Here is a 21655-nt window from a genome sequence, read left to right as displayed (position 1 = left end):
TGTTTTCCAGGGAAAAGCGCCGTTATTTGTGTTTGGGGGCCTGTGGCTTGGAGTGGCCGGCTGGCTAATTAGAATCCACGATACGCAGGATGGTTCACAGGCCAGAGGTGGCACAAGTGCCAAGTTGGGCTGGTTTGATAGTACCAAGTGGCTCCTGCAATCTGCCATCCAGAAACGGGGCAGCTTAATTTTGTTTGCCAAGGAAACGGGCCGAGGTTTGTGTCTGGGGGCCTATGGCTGGGAATGACCGGTTGGCTCCTGAAAAGCTACGATAGGCAGGATGGTGACCAGACCCATGGTGGCACCAGTGCCAAGTTGGGCTGCTTTGATAGTACCAAGTGGCTCCTGCAATCTGCCATCAAAAAGTTGGCAGGCGAGTTTTGTTTTCCAGGGAAAAGCGCCGTTGTTTGATTTGGGGACCTGTGGCTGGGAGTGGCCGGCTGGCGTCTTAGAATCTACGTTACGCAGCATGGTTACCAGAGCCAAGGTGGCACCAGTGCCAAGTCGGGCTGGTTTGATAGTACCAAGTGGCTCCTGCAATCTGCCATCAAAAAGTTGGCAGGCGGGTTTTTTTTTCGAGGGAAAAGCGCCGTTGTTTGTGTTTGGGGGCCTGTGGCTGGGAGTGGCCAGGTGGATCCTTAGAATCCACGATACGCAGGATGGTTCCCAGACCAGAGGTGGCACCTGTGCCAAGTTGGGCTGGTTTGATAGTACCAAGTGGCTCCTGCAATCTGCCATCAAAAAGTTGGCATGCGAGTTTTGTTTTCCAGGGAAAAGAGCCGTTGTTTTTGTTTGGAGGCCTGTGGCTGGGAGTGGCCCACTGGGGTCTTAGAATCTATGTTACGCAGCATGGTTCCCAGAGCCAAAGTGGCACCAGTGCCAAGACGGGCTGGTTTGATGGAGCAAAGTGGCTCCTGCAATCTGCCATCCAGAAGCGGGGCAGCTTACTTTTATTTTTCAGGGAAACGGGCCGAGCATTGTGTCTCGGGGCATATGGCTGGGAGTGACCGGCTGGCTCCTGAAAAGCTACGATAGGCAGGATGGTGACCAGACCCATGGTGGCACCAGTGCCAAGTTGGGCTGGTTTGATAGTACCAAGTGGCTCCTGAAATCTGCCATCAAAATGTTGGCAGGCGAGTTTTGTTTTCCAGGGAAAAGCGCCGTTGTTTGTGTTTGGGGGCCTGTGGCTGGGAGTGGCCACCTGGGGTCTTAGAATCTACATTACGCAGCATGGTTCCCAGACCCAAGGTGGCACCAGTGCCAAGTCGGTCTGGTTTGATGTTGCAAAGTGGCTCCTGCAATCTGCCATCCCGAAGCGGGGTAGCTTACTTTTGTTTGCCAAGGAAACGGGCCGTGGTTTGTGTCTCGATGCCTATGGCTGGGAGTGACCGGCTGGCTCCTGAAAAGCTACGATAGGCAGGATGGTGACCAGACCCATGGTGGCACCAGTGCCAAGTTGGGCTGATTTGATAGTACCAAGTGGCTCCTGCAATCTGCCATCAAAATGTTGGCAGGCGAGTTTTGTTTTCCAGGGAAAAGCGCCATTGTTTGTGTTTGGGGGCCTGTGTCTGGGAGTGTCCGGCTGTCTGCTGAGAATCCACGATACGCAGCATGGTTCCCAGACCCAAGGTGGCACCAGTGCCAAGTCGGGCTAGTTTGATGGTGCAAAGTGGCTCCTGCAATCTGCCATCCAGAAGCGGGGTAGCTTACTTTTTTTTGCCAGGGAAACGGGCCGAGGTTTGTGTCTGGGGGCCTATGGCTGGGAGTGACAGGCTGGCTCCTGAAAAGCTACGATAGGCAGGATGGTGACCAGACCCATGGTGGCACCAGTGCCAAGTCGGGCTGGTTTGATAGTACCAAGTGGCTCCTGCAATCTGCCATCAAAAAGTTGGCAGGCGAGTTTTGTTTTCCAGGGAAAAGCGCCGTTGTTTGTGTTTGGGGGCCTGTGGCTGGGAGTGGCCCCCTGGCGTCTTAGAATCTACGTTACGCAGCATGGTTCCCAGAGCCAAGGTAGCACCAGTGCCAAGACGGGCTGGTTTGATAGTACCAAGTGGCTCCTGCAATCTGCCATCAAAAAGTTGGCAGGCGAGTTTTCTTTTCCAGGGAAAAGCGCCGTTGTTTGTGTTTGGGGGCCTGTGGCTGGGAGTGGCCGGCTGGCTCCTCAGAATCCACGATACGCAGCATGGTTCCCAGACCCAAGGTGGCACCAGTGCCAAGTCGGGCTGGTTTGATGGTGAAAAGTTGCTCCTGCAATCTGCCATCTAGAAGCGGGGTAGCTTACTTGTGTTTGCCAAGGAAACGGACCGAGGTTTGTGTCTCGATTCCTATGGCTGGGAGTGACCGGCTGGCTCCTTAGAATCCACGATACGCAGCATGGTTCCCAGACCTGAGATGGCACCAGTGCCAAGTCGGGCTAGTTTGATGGTGCAAAGTGGCTCCTGCAATCTGTCATTCAGAAGCGGGGTGGCTTACTTTGGTTTGCCAGGGAAACAGGCCGAGGATTGTGTCTGGGGCCCTATGGCTGGGAGTGACCGGCTGGCTCCTGAAAAGCTACGATAGGCAGGATGGTGACCAGACCCATGGTGGCACCAGTGCCATGTTGGGCTGATTTGATAGTACCAAGTGGCTCCTGCAATCTGCCATCAAAAAGTTGGCAGGCGAGTTTTGTTTTCCAGGGAAAAGCGCCGTTGATATTGTTTGGGGGCCTGTGGCTGGGAGTGGCCGGCTGGCGCCTTAGAATCTACGTTACGCAGAATGGTTCCCAGAGCCAAGGTGGCACCAGTGCCAAGACGGGCTGGTTTGATAGTACCAAGTGGCTCCTGCAATCTGCCATCAAAAAGTTGGCAGGCGAGTTTTGTTTTCCAGGGAAAAGAGCCGTTATTTGTGTTTGGGGGCCTGTGGCTTGGAGTGGCCGGCTGGCTAATTAGAATCCACGATACGCAGGATGGTTCACAGGCCAGAGGTGGCACAAGTGCCAAGTTGGGCTGGTTTGATAGTACCAAGTGGCTCCTGCAATCTGCCATCCAGAAACGGGGCAGCTTAATTTTGTTTGCCAAGGACACGGGCCGAGGTTTGTGTCTGGGGGCCTATGGCTGGGAATGACCGGTTGGCTCCTGAAAAGCTACGATAGGCAGGATGGTGACCAGACCCATGGTGGCACCAGTGCCAAGTTGGGCTGGTTTGATAGTACCAAGTGGCTCCTGCAATCTGCCATCAAAAAGTTGGCAGGCGAGTTTTGTTTTCCAGGGAAAAGCGCCGTTGTTTGTGTTTGGGGGCCTGTGGCTGGGAGTGGCCGGCTGGCTCCTTTGAATCCACGATACGCAGGATGGTTCCCAGAGCCAAGGTGGCACCAGTGTCAAGTTGGGCTGGTTTGGTGGTGCACTGTGGTTCCTGCAATCTGCCATCTAGAAGCGCGGTAGCTTACTTTTGTTTGCCAGGGAAACGGGCCGAGGTTTGTGTCTGGGGGCCTATGGCTGGGAGTGACCGGCTGGCTCCTGAAAAGCTACGATAGGCAGGATGGTGACCAGACCCATGGTGGCACCAGTGCCAAGTTGGGCTGATTTGATAGTACCAAGTGGCTCCTGCAATCTGCCATCAAAAAGTTGGCAGGCGAGTTTTGTTTTCCAGGGAAAAGCGCCGTTGTTTGTGTTTGGGGGCCTGTGGCTGGGAGTGGCCGGCTGGCTGCTTAGAATCCACAATACGCAGGATGGTTCCCAGGCCAGAGGTGGCACCAGTGCCAAGTCGGGCTGGTTTGATACTACCAAGTTTTTCTTGCAATCTGCCATCCAGAAGCGGGGCAGCTTACTTTTATTTGCCAGGGAAACGGGCCGAGGTTTGTGTCTCGGGGCATATGGCTGGGAGTGACCGGCTGGCTCCTGAAAAGCTACGATAGGCAGGATGGTGACCAGACCCATGGTGGCACCAGTGCCAAGTTGGGCTGGTTTGATAGTACCAAGTGGCTCCTGCAATCTGTCATCAAAATTTGGCAGGTGAGTTTTGTTTTCCAGGGAAAAGCGCCGTTGTTTGTGTTTGGCGGCATGTGGCTGGGAGTGGCCAGATGGCTCCTTAGAATCCACGATACGCAGCATGGTTCCCAGACCCAAGGTGGCACCAGTGCCAAGTCGGGCTGGTTAGATGGTGAAAAGTGGCTCCTGCAATCTGCCATCCAGAAGCGGGGTAGCTTACTTGTGTTTTCCAAGGATACGGACCGAGGTTTGTGTCTCGATTCCTATGGCTGCGAGTGACCGGCTGGCTCCTTAGAATCCATGATACGCAGCATGGTTCCCAGACCTGAGAGGGCACCAGTGCCAAGTCGGGCTGGTTTGATGGTGCAAAGTTGCTCCTGCAATCTGTCATTCAGAAGCGGGGTGGCTTACTTTTGTTTGCCAGGGAAACGGGCCGAGGATTGTGTCTGGGCCCCTATGGCTGGGAGTGACCGGCTGGCTCCTGAAAAGCTACGATAGGCAGGATGGTTACCAGACCCATAGTGGCACCAGTGCCAAGTTGGGCTGGTTTGATAGTACCAAGTGGCTCCTGCAATCTGCCATCAAAAAGTTGGCAGGCGAGTTTTGTTTTCCCGGTAAAAGCGCCTTTGATTTTTTTGGGGGGCCTGTGGCTGGGAGTGGCCGGCTGGCGCCTTAGAATTTACGTTACGCAGAATGGTTCCCAAGCCAAGGTGGCACCAGTGCCAAGTCAGGCTGGATTATACTACCAAGTGATTCCTGCAATCTGCCATCCAGAAGCGGGGCAACTTACTTTTGTTTGCCAGGGAATCAGGCCGAGGTTTGTGTCTGGGGGTCTATGGCAGGGAGTGACCGGCTGGCTCCTGAAAAGCAACGATAGGCAAGATGGTTACCAGACCCATGGTGGCACCAGTGCCAAGTTGGGCTGGTTTGATAGTACCAAGTGGCTCCTACAATCTGCCATCAAAAAGTTGGCAGGCGAGTTTTGTTTTCCAGGGAAAAGCGCCGTTGTTTGTGTTTGGGGGCCTGTGGCTGGGAGTGGACGGAAGGCTAATTAGAATCCACGATACGGAGCATGGTTCCCAGACCTGAGGTGGCACCAGTGCCAAGTCGGGCTAGTTTGATGGTGCAAAGTGGCTCCTGCAATCTGCCATCCAGAAGCGGGGTAGCTTACTTTTGTTTGACAGGGAATCAGGCCGAGGTTTTTGTCTGGGGGCCTATGGCTGGGAGTGACCGGCTGGCTCCTGAAAAGCTACGATAGGCAGGATGGTTACCAGAGCCAAGGTGGCACCAGTGCCAAGTCGGGCTGGTTTGATAGTACCAAGTGGCTCCTGCAATCTGCCATCAAAAAGTTGGCAGGCGGGTTTTTTTTTCGAGGGAAAAGCGCCGTTGTTTGTGTTTGGGGGCCTGTGGCTGGGAGTGGCCGGCTGGCTCCTTAGAATCCACGATACGCAGGATGGTTCCCAGACCAGAGGTGGCACCTGTGCCAAGTTGGGCTGGTTTGATAGTACCAAGTGGCTCCTGCAATCTGCCATCAAAAAGTTGGCATGCGAGTTTTGTTTTCCAGGGAAAAGAGCCGTTGTTTTTGTTTGGAGGCCTGTGGCTGGGAGTGGCCCACTGGGGTCTTAGAATCTATGTTACGCAGCATGGTTCCCAGAGCCAAAGTGGCACCAGTGCCAAGACGGGCTGGTTTGATGGAGCAAAGTGGCTCCTGCAATCTGCCATCCAGAAGCGGGGCAGCTTACTTTTATTTTTCAGGGAAACGGGCCGAGCATTGTGTCTCGGGGCATATGGCTGGGAGTGACCGGCTGGCTCCTGAAAAGCTACGATAGGCAGGATGGTGACCAGACCCATGGTGGCACCAGTGCCAAGTTGGGCTGGTTTGATAGTACCAAGTGGCTCCTGAAATCTGCCATCAAAAAGTTGGCAGGCGAGTTTTGTTTTCCAGGGAAAAGCGCCGTTGTTTGTGTTTGGGGGCCTGTGGCTGGGAGTGGCCACCTGGGGTCTTAGAATCTACATTACGCAGCATGGTTCCCAGACCCAAGGTGGCACCAGTGCCAAGTCGGTCTGGTTTGATGGTGCAAAGTGGCTCCTGCAATCTGCCATCCCGAAGCGGGGTAGCTTACTTTTGTTTGCCAAGGAAACGGGCCGTGGTTTGTGTCTCGATGCCTATGGCTGGGAGTGACCGGCTGGCTCCTGAAAAGCTACGATAGGCAGGATGGTGACCAGACCCATGGTGGCACCAGTGCCAAGTTGGGCTGATTTGATAGTACCAAGTGGCTCCTGCAATCTGCCATCAAAATGTTGGCAGGCGAGTTTTGTTTTCCAGGGAAAAGCGCCATTGTTTGTGTTTGGGGGCCTGTGTCTGGGAGTGGCCGGCTGTCTGCTGAGAATCCACGATACGCAGCATGGTTCCCAGACCCAAGGTGGCACCAGTGCCAAGTCGGGCTAGTTTGATGGTGCAAAGTGGCTCCTGCAATCTGCCATCCAGAAGCGGGGTAGCTTACTTTTGTTTGCCAGGGAAACGGGCCGAGGTTTGTGTCTGGGGGCCTATGGCTGGGAGTGACAGGCTGGCTCCTGAAAAGCTACGATAGGCAGGATGGTGACCAGACCCATGGTGGCACCAGTGCCAAGTCGGGCTGGTTTGATAGTACCAAGTGGCTCCTGCAATCTGCCATCAAAAAGTTGGCAGGCGAGTTTTGTTTTCCAGGGAAAAGCGCCGTTGTTTTTGTTTGGGGGCCTGTGGCTGGGAGTGGCCCCCTGGCGTCTTAGAATCTACGTTACGCAGCATGGTTCCCAGAGCCAAGGTAGCACCAGTGCCAAGACGGGCTGGTTTGATAGTACCAAGTGGCTCCTGCAATCTGCCATCAAAAAGTTGGCAGGCGAGTTTTCTTTTCCAGGGAAAAGCGCCGTTGTTTGTGTTTGGCGGCATGTGGCTGGGAGTGGCCAGCTGGCTCCTTAGAATCCACGATACGCAGCATGGTTCCCAGACCCAAGGTGGCACCAGTGCCAAGTCGGGCTGGTTTGATGGTGAAAAGTTGCTCCTGCAATCTGCCATCCAGAAGCGGGGTAGCTTACTTGTGTTTGCCAAGGAAACGGACCGAGGTTTGTGTCTCGATTCCTATGGCTGGGAGTGACCGGCTGGCTCCTTAGAATCCACGATACGCAGCATGGTTCCCAGACCTGAGATGGCACCAGTGCCAAGTCGGGCTAGTTTGATGGTGCAAAGTGGCTCCTGCAATCTGTCATTCAGAAGCGGGGTGGCTTACTTTGGTTTGCCAGGGAAACAGGCCGAGGATTGTGTCTGGGGCCCTATGGCTGGGAGTGACCGGCTGGCTCCTGAAAAGCTACGATAGGCAGGATGGTGACCAGACCCATGGTGGCACCAGTGCCATGTTGGGCTGATTTGATAGTACCAAGTGGCTCCTGCAATCTGCCATCAAAAAGTTGGCAGGCGAGTTTTGTTTTCCAGGTAAAAGCGCCGTTGATATTGTTTGGGGGCCTGTGGCTGGGAGTGGCCGGCTGGCGCCTTAGAATCTACGTTACGCAGAATGGTTCCCAGAGCCAAGGTGGCACCAGTGCCAAGACGGGCTGGTTTGATAGTACCAAGTGGCTCCTGCAATCTGCCATCAAAAAGTTGGCAGGCGAGTTTTGTTTTCCAGGGAAAAGCGCCGTTATTTGTGTTTGGGGGCCTGTGGCTTGGAGTGGCCGGCTGGCTAATTAGAATCCACGATACGCAGGATGGTTCACAGGCCAGAGGTGGCACAAGTGCCAAGTTGGGCTGGTTTGATAGTACCAAGTGGCTCCTGCAATCTGCCATCCAGAAACGGGGCAGCTTAATTTTGTTTGCCAAGGACACGGGCCGAGGTTTGTGTCTGGGGGCCTATGGCTGGGAATGACCGGTTGGCTCCTGAAAAGCTACGATAGGCAGGATGGTGACCAGACCCATGGTGGCACCAGTGCCAAGTTGGGCTGGTTTGATAGTACCAAGTGGCTCCTGCAATCTGCCATCAAAAAGTTGGCAGGCGAGTTTTGTTTTCCAGGGAAAAGCGCCGTTGTTTGTGTTTGGGGGCCTGTGGCTGGGAGTGGCCGGCTGGCTCCTTTGAATCCACGATACGCAGGATGGTTCCCAGAGCCAAGGTGGCACCAGTGTCAAGTTGGGCTGGTTTGATGGTGCACTGTGGTTCCTGCAATCTGCCATCTAGAAGCGCGGTAGCTTACTTTTGTTTGCCAGGGAAACGGGCCGAGGTTTGTGTCTGGGGGCCTATGGCTGGGAGTGACCGGCTGGCTCCTGAAAAGCTACGATAGGCAGGATGGTGACCAGACCCATGGTGGCACCAGTGCCAAGTTGGGCTGATTTGATAGTACCAAGTGGCTCCTGCAATCTGCCATCAAAAAGTTGGCAGGCGAGTTTTGTTTTCCAGGGAAAAGCGCCGTTGTTTGTGTTTGGGGGCCTGTGGCTGGGAGTGGCCGGCTGGCTGCTTAGAATCCACAATACGCAGGATGGTTCCCAGGCCAGAGGTGGCACCAGTGCCAAGTCGGGCTGGTTTGATACTACCAAGTTTTTCTTGCAATCTGCCATCCAGAAGCGGGGCAGCTTACTTTTATTTGCCAGGGAAACGGGCCGAGGTTTGTGTCTCGGGGCATATGGCTGGGAGTGACCGGCTGGCTCCTGAAAAGCTACGATAGGCAGGATGGTGACCAGACCCATGGTGGCACCAGTGCCAAGTTGGGCTGGTTTGATAGTACCAAGTGGCTCCTGCAATCTGTCATCAAAATTTGGCAGGTGAGTTTTGTTTTCCAGGGAAAAGCGCCGTTGTTTGTGTTTGGCGGCATGTGGCTGGGAGTGGCCAGATGGCTCCTTAGAATCCACGATACGCAGCATGGTTCCCAGACCCAAGGTGGCACCAGTGCCAAGTCGGGCTGGTTAGATGGTGAAAAGTGGCTCCTGCAATCTGCCATCCAGAAGCGGGGTAACTTACTTGTGTTTTCCAAGGATACGGACCGAGGTTTGTGTCTCGATTCCTATGGCTGCGAGTGACCGGCTGGCTCCTTAGAATCCATGATACGCAGCATGGTTCCCAGACCTGAGAGGGCACCAGTGCCAAGTCGGGCTGGTTTGATGGTGCAAAGTTGCTCCTGCAATCTGTCATTCAGAAGCGGGGTGGCTTACTTTTGTTTGCCAGGGAAACGGGCCGAGGATTGTGTCTGGGCCCCTATGGCTGGGAGTGACCGGCTGGCTCCTGAAAAGCTACGATAGGCAGGATGGTTACCAGACCCATAGTGGCACCAGTGCCAAGTTGGGCTGGTTTGATAGTACCAAGTGGCTCCTGCAATCTGCCATCAAAAAGTTGGCAGGCGAGTTTTGTTTTCCCGGTAAAAGCGCCTTTGATTTTTTTGGGGGGCCTGTGGCTGGGAGTGGCCGGCTGGCGCCTTAGAATTTACGTTACGCAGAATGGTTCCCAAGCCAAGGTGGCACCAGTGCCAAGTCAGGCTGGATTATACTACCAAGTGATTCCTGCAATCTGCCATCCAGAAGCGGGGCAACTTACTTTTGTTTGCCAGGGAATCAGGCCGAGGTTTGTGTCTGGGGGTCTATGGCAGGGAGTGACCGGCTGGCTCCTGAAAAGCAACGATAGGCAAGATGGTTACCAGACCCATGGTGGCACCAGTGCCAAGTTGGGCTGGTTTGATAGTACCAAGTGGCTCCTACAATCTGCCATCAAAAAGTTGGCAGGCGAGTTTTGTTTTCCAGGGAAAAGCGCCGTTGTTTGTGTTTGGGGGCCTGTGGCTGGGAGTGGACGGAAGGCTAATTAGAATCCACGATACGGAGCATGGTTCCCAGACCTGAGGTGGCACCAGTGCCAAGTCGGGCTAGTTTGATGGTGCAAAGTGGCTCCTGCAATCTGCCATCCAGAAGCGGGGTAGCTTACTTTTGTTTGACAGGGAATCAGGCCGAGGTTTTTGTCTGGGGGCCTATGGCTGGGAGTGACCGGCTGGCTCCTGAAAAGCTACGATAGGCAGGATGGTGACCAGACCCATGGTGGCACCAGTGCCAAGTTGCGCTGATTTGATAGTACCAAGTGGCTCCTGCAATCTGCCATCAAAAAGTTGGCAGGCGAGTTTTGTTTTCCAGGGAAAAGCGCCGTTGTTTGTGTTTCGGGGCCTGTGGCTGGGAGTGGCCCCCTGGGGTCTTAGAATCTACATTACGCAGCATGGTTCCCAGAGCCAAGGTGGCACCAGTGCCAAGTCGGGCTGGTTTGATGGTGCAAAGTGGCTCCTGAAATCTGCCATCCAGAAGGGGGGCAGCTTACTTTTGTTTGCCAGGGAAACGGGCCGAGGTTTGTGTCTCGGGGCATATGGCTGGGAGCGACCGGCTGGCTCCAGAAAAGCTACGAAAGGCAGGATGGTGACAAGACCCATGGTGGCACCAGTGCCAAGTTGGGCTGGTTTGATAGTACCAAGTGGCTCCTGAAATCTGCCATCAAAATGTTGGCAGGCGAGTTTTGTTTTCCAAGGAAAAGCGCCGTTGTTTGTGTTTGGGGGCCTGTGGCTGGGAGTGGCCGGCTGGCTCCTTAGAATCCACGATACGCAGGATGGTTCCCAGACCAGAGGTGGCACCAGTGCCAAATCGGGCTAGTTTGATGGTGCAAAGTGGCTCCTGCAATCTGCCATCCAGAAGCGGGGTAGCTTACTTTTGTTTGCCAGGGAATCAGGCCGAGGTTTTTGTCTGGGGGCCTATGGCTGGGAGTGACAGGATGGCTCCTGAAAAGCTACGATAGGCAGGATGGTGACCAGACCCATGGTGGCACCAGTGCCAAGTTGGGCTGCTTTGATAGTACCAAGTGGCTCCTGCAATCTGCCATCAAAAAGTTGGCAGGCGAGTTTTGTTTTCCAGGGAAAAGCGCCGTTGGTTGTGTTTGGGGGCCTGTGGCTGGGAGTGGCCCCCTGGCGTCTTAGAATCTAGGTTACGCAGCATGGTTCCCAGAGCCAAGGTGGCACCAGTGCCAAGATGGGCTGGTTTGATAGTACCAAGTGGCTCCTGCAATCTGTCATCAAAATTTGGCAGGTGAGTTTTGTTTTCCAGGGAAAAGCGCCGTTGTTTGTGTTTGGCGGCATGTGGCTGGGAGTGGCCAGCTGGCTCCTTAGAATCCACAATACGCAGCATGGTTCCCAGATCCAAGGTGGCACCAGTGCCAAGTCGGGCTGGTTAGATGGTGAAAAGTGGCTCCTGCAATCTGCCATCCAGAAGCGGGTTAGCTTACTTGTTTTTGCCAAGGAAACGGACCGAGGTTTGTGTCTCGATTCCTATGGCTGGGAGTGACCGGCTGGCTCCTTAGAATCCATGATACGCAGCATGGTTCCCAGACCTGAGATGGCACCAGTGCCAAGTCGGGCTGGTTTGATGGTGCAAAGTTGCTCCTGCAATCTGTCATTCAGAAGCGGGGTGGCTTACTTTTGTTTGCCAGGGAAACGGGCCGAGGATTGTGTCTGGGGCCCTATGGCTGGGAGTAACCGGCTGGCTCCTGAAAAGCTACGATAGGCAGGATGGTTACCAGACCCATGGTGGCACCAGTGCCAAGTTGGGCTGATTTGATAGTACCAAGTGGCTCCTGCAATCTGCCATCAAACAGTTGGCAGGCGAGTTTTGTTTTCCCGGTAAAAGCGCCGTTGATTTTTTTTGGGGGCCTGTGGCTGGGAGTGGCCGGCTGGCGCCTTAGAATCTACGTTACGCAGAATGGTTCCCAAGCCAAGGTGGCACCACTGCCAAGTCAGGCTGGTTTATAGTACCAAGTGATTCCTGCAATCTGCCATCCAGAAGCGGGGCAGCTTACTTTTGTTTGCCAGGGAATTAGGCCGAGGTTTGTGTCTGGGGGTCTATGGCAGGGAGTGACCGGCTGGCTCCTGAAAAGCAACGATAGGCAAGATGGTTACCAGACCCCTGGTGGCACCAGTGCCAAGTTGGGCTGCTTTGATAGTACCAAGTGGCTCCTACAATCTGCCATCAAAATGATGGCAGGCGAGTTTTGTTTTCCAGGGAAAAGCGCCGTTGTTTGTGTTTGGCGGCATGTGGCTGGGAGTGGACGGATGGCTAATTAGAATCAACGATACGGAGCATGGATCCCAGACCAGAGGTGGCACCAGTGCCAAGTCGGGCTAGTTTGATGGTGCAAAGTGGCTCCTGCAATCTGCCATCCAGAAGCGGGGATGCTTACTTTTGTTTGCCAGGGAATCAGGCCGAGGTTTTTGTCTGGGGGCCTATGGCTGGGAGTGACCGGCTGGCTCCTGAAAAGCAACGATAGGCCGGATGGTGACCAGACCCATGGTGGCACCTGTGCCAAGTTGGGCTGGTTTGATAGTACCAAGTGTCTCCTGCAATCTGCCATCAAAAAGTTTGCAGGCGAGTTTTGTTTTCCAGGGAAAAGCGCCGTTGTTTGTGTTTGGGGGCCTGTGGCTGGGAGTGGCCCCCGGGCGTCTTAGAATCTACGTTACGCAGCATGGTTCCCAGAGCCAAGGTGGCACCAGTGCCAAGACGGGCTGGTTTGATAGTACCAAGTGGCTCCTGCAATCTGCCATCAAAAAGTTGGCAGGTGAGTTTTGTTTTCCAGGGAAAAGCGCCCTTGTTTGTGTTTGCGGGCCTGTGGCTGGGAGTGGCTGGCTGGCTAATTAGAATCCACGATACGCAGGATGGTTCACAGGCCAGAGGTGGCACAAGTGCCAAGTTGGGCTGGTTTGATAGTACCAAGTGGCTCCTGCAATCTGCCATCCAGAAACGGGTCAGCTTAATTTTGTTTGCCAAGGACACGGGCCGAGGTTTTTGTCTGGGGGCCTATGGCTGGGAGTGACCGGCTGGCTCCTGAAAAGCTACGATAGGCAGGATGGTGACTAGACCCATGGTGGCAGCAGTGCCAAGTTGGGCTGGTTTGATAGTACCAAGTGGCTCCTGCAATCTGCCATCAAAAAGTTGGCAGGCGAGTTTTGTTTTCCAGGGAAAAGCGCCGTTGTTTGTGTTTGGGGGCCTGTGGCTGGGAGTGACCGGCTGGCTCCTGAAAAGCTACGATAGGCAGGATGGTTACCAGACCCATGGTGGCACCAGTGCCAACTTGGGCTGGTTTGATGGTGCAATGTGGTTCCTGCAATCTGCCATCCAGGAGCGCGGTAGTTGCTTTTGTTTGCCAGGGAAACGGGCCGAGGTTTGTGTCTGGGGGCCTATGGCTGGGAGTGACCGGCTGGCTCCTGAAAAGCTACGATAGGCAGGATGGTGACCAGACCCATGGTGGCACCAGTGCCAAGTTGGGCTGATTTGATAGTACCAAGTGGCTTCTGCAATCTGCCATCAAAATGTTGGCAGGCGAGTTTTGTTTTCCAGGGAAAAGCGCCGTTGTTTGTGTTTGGGGGCCTGTGGCTGGGAGTGGCCGGCTGGCTCCTTAGAATCCACGATACGCAGCATGGTTCCCAGACCCAAGGTGGCACCAGTGCCAAGTCGGGCTGGTTGGATACTGCTAAGTGGTTCCTGCAATCTGCCATCCAGAAGCGGGGCAGCTTACTTTTATTTGCCAGGGAAACGGGCCGAGGTTTGTGTCTCGGGGCATATGGCTGGGAGTGACCGGCTGGCGCCTGAAAAACTACGATAGGCAGGATGGTGACCAGACCCATGGTGGCACCAGTGCCAAGTTGGGCTGGTTTGATAGTACTAAGTGGCTCCTGAAATCTGCCATCAAAATGTTGGCAGCCGAGTTTTGTTTTCCAGGGAAAAGCGCCGTTGTTTGTGTTTGGGGGCCTGTGGCTGGGAGTGGCCGGCTGGATCCTTAGAGTCTACGATACGCAGGATGGTTCCCAGGCCAGAGGTGGCACCAGTGACAAGTCGGGCTAGTTTGATGGTGCAAAGTGGCTCGTGCAATCTGCCATCCAGAAGCGGGGTAGCTTACTTTTGTTTGCCAGGGAATCAGGCCGAGGTTTTTGTCTGGGGGCCTATGGCTGGGAGTGACCGGCTGGCTCCTGAAAAGCTACGATAGGCAGGATGGTGACCAGACCCATGGTGGCACCAGTGCCAAGTTGGGCTGGTTTGATAGTACCAAGTGGCTCCTGCAATCTGCCATCAAAAAGTTGGCAGGCGAGTTTTGTTTTCCAGGGAAAAGCGCCGTTGGTTGTGTTTGGGGGCCTGTGGCTGGGAGTGGCCCCCTGGCGTCTTAGAATCTAGGTTACGCAGCATGGTTCCCAGAGCCAAGGTGGCACCAGTGCCAAGATGGGCTGGTTTGATAGTACCAAGTGGCTCCTGCAATCTGTCATCAAAATTTGGCAGGTGAGTTTTGTTTTCCAGGGAAAAGCGCCGTTGTTTGTGTTTGGCGGCATGTGGCTGGGAGTGGCCAGCTGGCTCCTTAGAATCCACGATACGCAGCATGGTTCCCAGACCCAAGGTGGCACCAGTGCCAAGTCGGGCTGGTTAGATGGTGAAAAGTGGCTCCTGCAATCTGCCATCCAGAAGCGGGGTAGCTTACTTGTGTTTGCCAAGGAAACGGACCGAGGTTTGTGTCTCGATTCCTATGGCTGGGAGTGACCGGCTGGCTCCTTAGAATCCATGATACGCAGCATGGTTCGCAGACCTGAGATGGCACCAGTGCCAAGTCGGGCTGGTTTGATGGTGCAAAGTTGCTCCTGCAATCTGTCATTCAGAAGCGGGGTGGCTTACTTTTGTTTGCCAGGGAAACGGGCCGAGGATTGTGTCTGGGGCCCTATGGCTGGGAGTGACCGGCTGGCTCCTGAAAAGCTACGATAGGCAGGATGGTTACCAGACCCATGGTGGCACCAGTGCCAAGTTGGGCTGATTTGATAGTACCAAGTGGCTCCTGCAATCTGCCATCAAAAAGTTGGCAGGCGAGTTTTGTTTTCCCGGTAAAAGCGCCGTTGATTTTTTTTGGGGGCCTGTGGCTGGGAGTGGCCGGCTGGCGCCTTAGAATCTACGTTACGCAGAATGGTTCCCAAGCCAAGGTGGCACCAGTGCCAAGTCAGGCTGGGTTATAGTACCAAGTGATTCCTGCAATCTGCCATCCATAAGCGGGGCAGCTTACTTTTGTTTGCCAGGGAATCAGGCCGAGGTTTGTGTCTGGGGGTCTATGGCAGGGAGTGACCGGCGGGCTCCTGAAAAGTAACGATAGGCAAGATGGTTACCAGACCCCTGGTGGCACCAGTGCAGAGTTGGGCTGGTTTGATAGTACCAAGTGGCTCCTACAATCTGCCATCAAAAAGTTGGCAGGCGAGTATTGTTTTCCAGGGAAAAGCGCCGTTGTTTGTGTTTGGCGGCATATGGCGGGGAGTGGAAGGATGGCTAATTAGAATCCACGATACGGAGCATGTTTCCCAGACCAGAGGTGGCACCAGTGCCATGTCGGGCTAGTTTGATGGTGCAAAGTGGCTCCTGCAATCTGCCATCCAGAAGCGGGGTAGCTTACTTTTGTTTGCCAGGGAATCAGGCCGAGGTTTTTGTCTGGGGGCCTATGGCTGGGAGTGACCGGCTGGCTCCTGAATAGCTACGATAGGCCGGATGGTGACCAGACCCATGGTGGCACCTGTGCCAAGTTGGGCTGGTTTGATAGTACCAAGCTTCTCCTGCAATCTGCCATCAAAAAGTTGGCAGGCGAGTTTTGTTTTCCAGGGAAAAGCGCCGTTGTTTGTGTTTGGGGGCCTGTGGCTGGGAGTAGCCCCCTGGCGTCTTAGAATCTACGTTACGCAGCATGGTTCCCAGAGCCAAGGTGGCACCAGTGCCAAGACGGGCTGGCTTGATAGTACCAAGTGGCTCCTTCAATCTGCCATCAAAAAGTTGGCAGGCGAGTTTTGTTTTCCAGGGAAAAGCGCCGTTGTTTGTGTTTGCGGGCCTGTGGCTGGGAGTGGCTGGCTGGCTAATTAGAATCCACGATACGCAGGATGGTTCACAGGCCAGAGGTGGCACAAGTGCCAAGTTGGGCTGGTTTGATAGTACCAAGTGGCTCCTGCAATCTGCCATCCAGAAACGGGTCAGCTTAATTTTGTTTGCCAAGGACACGGGCCGAGGTTTTTGTCTGGGGGCCTATGGCTGGGAGTGACCGGCTGGCTCATGAAAAGCTACGATAGGCAGGATGGTCACCAGACCCATGGTGGCACCAGTGCCAAGTTGGGCTGGTTTGATAGTACCAAGTGGCGCCTGCAATCTGCCATCAAAAAGTTGGCAGGCGAGTTTTGTTTTCCAGGGAAAAGCGCCGTTGTTTGTGTTTGGGGGCCTGTGGCTGGGAGTGGCCGGCTGGCTCCTGAAAAGCTACGATAGGCAGGATGGTTACCAGACCCATGGTGGCACCAGTGCCAACTTGGGCTGGTTTGATGGTGCAATGTGGTTCCTGCAATCTGCCATCCAGGAGCGCGGTAGTTGCTTTTGTTTGCCAGGGAAACGGGCCGAGGTTTGTGTCTGGGGGCCTATGGCTGGGAGTGACCGGCTGGCTCCTGAAAAGCTACGATAGGCAGGATGGTGACCAGACCCATGGTGGCACCAGTGCCAAGTTGGGCTGATTTGATAGTACCAAGTGGCTTCTGCAATCTGCCATCAAAATGTTGGCAGGCGAGTTTTGTTTTCCAGGGAAAAGCGCCGTTGTTTGTGTTTGGGGGCCTGTGGCTGGGAGTGGCCGGCTGGCTCCTTAGAATCCACGATACGCAGCATGGTTCCCAGACCCAAGGTGGCACCAGTGCCAAGTCGGGCTGGTTGGATACTGCTAAGTGGTTCCTGCAATCTGCCATCCAGAAGCGGGGCAGCTTACTTTTATTTGCCAGGGAAACGGGCCGAGGTTTGTGTCTCGGGGCATATGGCTGGGAGTGACCGGCTGGCGCCTGAAAAACTACGATAGGCAGGATGGTGACCAGACCCATGGTGGCACCAGTGCCAAGTTGGGCTGGTTTGATAGTACTAAGTGGCTCCTGAAATCTGCCATCAAAATGTTGGCAGCCGAGTTTTGTTTTCCAGGGAAAAGCGCCGTTGTTTGTGTTTGGGGGCCTGTGGCTGGGAGTGGCCGGCTGGATCCTTAGAGTCTACGATACGCAGGATGGTTCCCAGGCCAGAGGTGGCACCAGTGACAAGTCGGGCTAGTTTGATGGTGCAAAGTGGCTCGTGCAATCTGCCATCCCGAAGCGGGGTAGCTTACTTTTGTTTGCCAGGGAATCAGGCCGAGGTTTTTGTCTGGGGGCCTATGGCTGGGAGTGACCGGCTGGCTCCTGAAAAGCTACGATAGGCAGGATGGTGACCAGACCCATGGTGGCACCAGTGCCAAGTTGGGCTGGTTTGATAGTACCAAGTGGCTCCTGCAATCTGCCATCAAAAAGTTGGCAGGCGAGTTTTGTTTTCCAGGGAAAAGCGCCGTTGGTTGTGTTTGGGGGCCTGTGGCTGGGAGTGGCCCCCTGGCGTCTTAGAATCTAGGTTACGCAGCATGGTTCCCAGAGCCAAGGTGGCACCAGTGCCAAGATGGGCTGGTTTGATAGTACCAAGTGGCTCCTGCAATCTGTCATCAAAATTTGGCAGGTGAGTTTTGTTTTCCAGGGAAAAGCGCCGTTGTTTGTGTTTGGCGGCATGTGGCTGGGAGTGGCCAGCTGGCTCCTTAGAATCCACGATACGCAGCATGGTTCCCAGACCCAAGGTGGCACCAGTGCCAAGTCGGGCTGGTTAGATGGTGAAAAGTGGCTCCTGCAATCTGCCATCCAGAAGCGGGGTAGCTTACTTGTGTTTGCCAAGGAAACGGACCGAGGTTTGTGTCTCGATTCCTATGGCTGGGAGTGACCGGCTGGCTCCTTAGAATCCATGATACGCAGCATGGTTCGCAGACCTGAGATGGCACCAGTGCCAAGTCGGGCTGGTTTGATGGTGCAAAGTTGCTCCTGCAATCTGTCATTCAGAAGCGGGGTGGCTTACTTTTGTTTGCCAGGGAAACGGGCCGAGGATTGTGTCTGGGGCCCTATGGCTGGGAGTGACCGGCTGGCTCCTGAAAAGCTACGATAGGCAGGATGGTTACCAGACCCATGGTGGCACCAGTGCCAAGTTGGGCTGATTTGATAGTACCAAGTGGCTCCTGCAATCTGCCATCAAAAAGTTGGCAGGCGAGTTTTGTTTTCCCGGTAAAAGCGCCGTTGATTTTTTTTGGGGGCCTGTGGCTGGGAGTGGCCGGCTGGCGCCTTAGAATCTACGTTACGCAGAATGGTTCCCAAGCCAAGGTGGCACCAGTGCCAAGTCAGGCTGGGTTATAGTACCAAGTGATTCCTGCAATCTGCCATCCATAAGCGGGGCAGCTTACTTTTGTTTGCCAGGGAATCAGGCCGAGGTTTGTGTCTGGGGGTCTATGGCAGGGAGTGACCGGCGGGCTCCTGAAAAGTAACGATAGGCAAGATGGTTACCAGACCCCTGGTGGCACCAGTGCAGAGTTGGGCTGGTTTGATAGTACCAAGTGGCTCCTACAATCTGCCATCAAAAAGTTGGCAGGCGAGTATTGTTTTCCAGGGAAAAGCGCCGTTGTTTGTGTTTGGCGGCATATGGCGGGGAGTGGAAGGATGGCTAATTAGAATCCACGATACGGAGCATGTTTCCCAGACCAGAGGTGGCACCAGTGCCATGTCGGGCTAGTTTGATGGTGCAAAGTGGCTCCTGCAATCTGCCATCCAGAAGCGGGGTAGCTTACTTTTGTTTGCCAGGGAATCAGGCCGAGGTTTTTGTCTGGGGGCCTATGGCTGGGAGTGACCGGCTGGCTCCTGAATAGCTACGATAGGCCGGATGGTGACCAGACCCATGGTGGCACCTGTGCCAAGTTGGGCTGGTTTGATAGTACCAAGCTTCTCCTGCAATCTGCCATCAAAAAGTTGGCAGGCGAGTTTTGTTTTCCAGGTAAAAGCGCCGTTGTTTGTGTTTGGGGGCCTGTGGCTGGGAGTAGCCCCCTGGCGTCTTAGAATCTACGTTACGCAGCATGGTTCCCAGAGCCAAGGTGGCACCAGTGCCAAGACGGGCTGGCTTGATAGTACCAAGTGGCTCCTTCAATCTGCCATCAAAAAGTTGGCAGGCGAGTTTTGTTTTCCAGGGAAAAGCGCCGTTGTTTGTGTTTGCGGGCCTGTGGCTGGGAGTGGCTGGCTGGCTAATTAGAATCCACGATACGCAGGATGGTTCACAGGCCAGAGGTGGCACAAGTGCCAAGTTGGGCTGGTTTGATAGTACCAAGTGGCTCCTGCAATCTGCCATCCAGAAACGGGTCAGCTTAATTTTGTTTGCCAAGGACACGGGCCGAGGTTTTTGTCTGGGGGCCTATGGCTGGGAGTGACCGGCTGGCTCATGAAAAGCTACGATAGGCAGGATGGTCACCAGACCCATGGTGGCACCAGTGCCAAGTTGGGCTGGTTTGATAGTACCAAGTGGCGCCTGCAATCTGCCATCAAAAAGTTGGCAGGCGAGTTTTGTTTTCCAGGGAAAAGCGCCGTTGTTTGTGTTTGGGGGCCTGTGGCTGGGAGTGGCCGGCTGGCTCCTGAAAAGCTACGATAGGCAGGATGGTTACCAGACCCATGGTGGCACCAGTGCCAAGTTGGGCTGGTTTGATGGTGCAATGTGTTTCCTGCAATCTGCCATCCTGAAGCGGGGCAGCTTACTTTTGTTTGCCAGGGAAACGGACCGAGGTTTGTGTCTGGGGGCCTATGGCTGGGAGTGACCGGCTGGTTCCTGAAAAGCTACGATAGGCAGGATGGTGACCAGACCCATGGTGGCACCAGTGCCAAGTTGGGCTGGTTTGATAGTACCAAGTGGCTCCTGCAATCTGCCATCAAAAAGTTGGCAGGCGAGTTTTGTTTTCCAGGGAAAAGCGCCGTTGTTTGTGTTTTGGGGCCTGACGCTGGGAGTGGCCGGATGGCTCCTTAGAATCCACAATACGCAGGATGGTTCCCAGAGCCAAGGTGGCACCAGTGCCAAGTCGGGCTGGTTTGATGGTGCAAAGTGGCTCCTGCAATCTGCCATCCAGAAGCGGGGCAGCTTACTTTTGTTTGCCAGGGAAACGGGCCGAGGTTTGTGTTTCGGGGCATATGGCTGGGAGTGACCGGCTGGCTCCAGAAAAGCTACGATAGGCAGGATGGTGACCAGACCCATGGTGGCACCAGTGCCAAGTTGGGCTGGTTTGATAGTACCAAGTGGCTCCTGCAATCTGCCATCAAAAAGTTGGCAGGCGAGTTTTGTTTTCCAAGGAAAAGCGCCGTTGTTTGTGTTTGGGGGCCTGTGGCTGGGAGTGGCCGGCTGGCTCCTTAGAATCCACGATACGCAGGATGGTTCCCAGACCAGAGGTGGCACCAGTGCCAAATCGGGCTAGTTTGATGGTGCAAAGTGGCTCCTGCAATCTGCCATCCAGAAGCGGGGTAGCTTACTTTTGTTTGCCAGGGAATCAGGCCGAGGTTTTTTTCTGGGGGCCTATGGCTGGGAGTGACCGGCTGGCTCCTGAAAAGCTACGATAGGCAGGATGGTGACAAGACCCATGGTGGCACCAGTGCCAAGTTGGGCTGGTTTGATAGTACCAAGTGGCTCCTGCAATCTGCCATCAAAAAGTTGGCAGGCGAGTTTTGTTTTCCAGGGAAAAGCGCCGTTGGTTGTGTTTGGGGGCCTGTGGCTGGGAGTGGCCCCCTGGCGTCTTAGAATCTAGGTTACGCAGCATGGTTCCCAGAGCCAAGGTGGCACCAGTGCCAAGATGGGCTGGTTTGATAGTACCAAGTGGCTCCTGCAATCTGTCATCAAAATTTGGCAGGTGAGTTTTGTTTTCCATGGAAAAGCGCCGTTGTTTGTGTTTGGCGGCATGTGGCTGGGAGTGGCCAGCTGGCTCCTTAGAATCCACGATACGCAGCATGGTTCCCAGACCTGAGAGGTGGCACCAGTGCCAAGTCGGGCTGGTTTGATGGTGCAAAGTTGCTCCTGCAATCTGTCAATCAGAAGCGGGGTGGCTTATTTTGTTTGCCAGGGAAACGGGCCGAGGTTTGTGTCTGGGGCCCTATGGCTGGGAGTGACCGGCTGGCTTCTGAAAAGCTACGATAGGCAGGATGGTTACCAGACCCAAGGTGGCACCAGTGCCAAGTCAGGCTGGTTTATATTACCAAGTGATTCCTGCAATCTGCCATCCAGAAGCGGGGCAGCTTACTTTTTTTGCCAGGGAATCAGGCCGAGGTTTGTGTCTGGGGGTCTATGGCAGGGAGTGACCGGCTCGCTCCTGAAAAGCAACGATAGGCAAGATGGTTACCAGACCCATGGTGGCACCAGTGCCAAGTTGGGCTGCTTTGATAGTACCAAGTGGCTCCTACAATCTGCCATCAAAAAGTCGGCGGGCGAGTTTTGTTTTCCAGGGAAAAGTGCCATTGTTTGTGTTTGGCGGCATGTGGCTGGGAGTGGACGGATGGGTAATTAGAATCCACGATACGCAGCATGGTTCCCAGACCCAAGGTGGCACCAGTGCCAAGTCGGGCTGGTTTGATGGTGCAAAGTGGCTCCTGCAATCTGCCATCCAGAAGCGGGGTAGCTTACTTTTTTTTGCCAAGGAAACGGGCCGAGGTTTGTGTCTCGAGGCCTATGGCTGGGAGTGACCGGCTGGCCCCTGAAATGCTACGATATGCAGGATGGTTACCAGACCCATGGTGGCACCAGTGCCAAGTTTGGCTGGTTTGATAGTACCAAGTGG

The sequence above is a fragment of the Melospiza melodia genome, unplaced genomic scaffold, assembly GCF_035770615.1.
Source record: "Melospiza melodia melodia isolate bMelMel2 unplaced genomic scaffold, bMelMel2.pri scaffold_28, whole genome shotgun sequence".
In the NCBI taxonomy this organism is placed as follows: Eukaryota; Metazoa; Chordata; class Aves; order Passeriformes; family Passerellidae; genus Melospiza; species Melospiza melodia.
Note: the sequence above shows the minus strand (reverse complement) of the source record.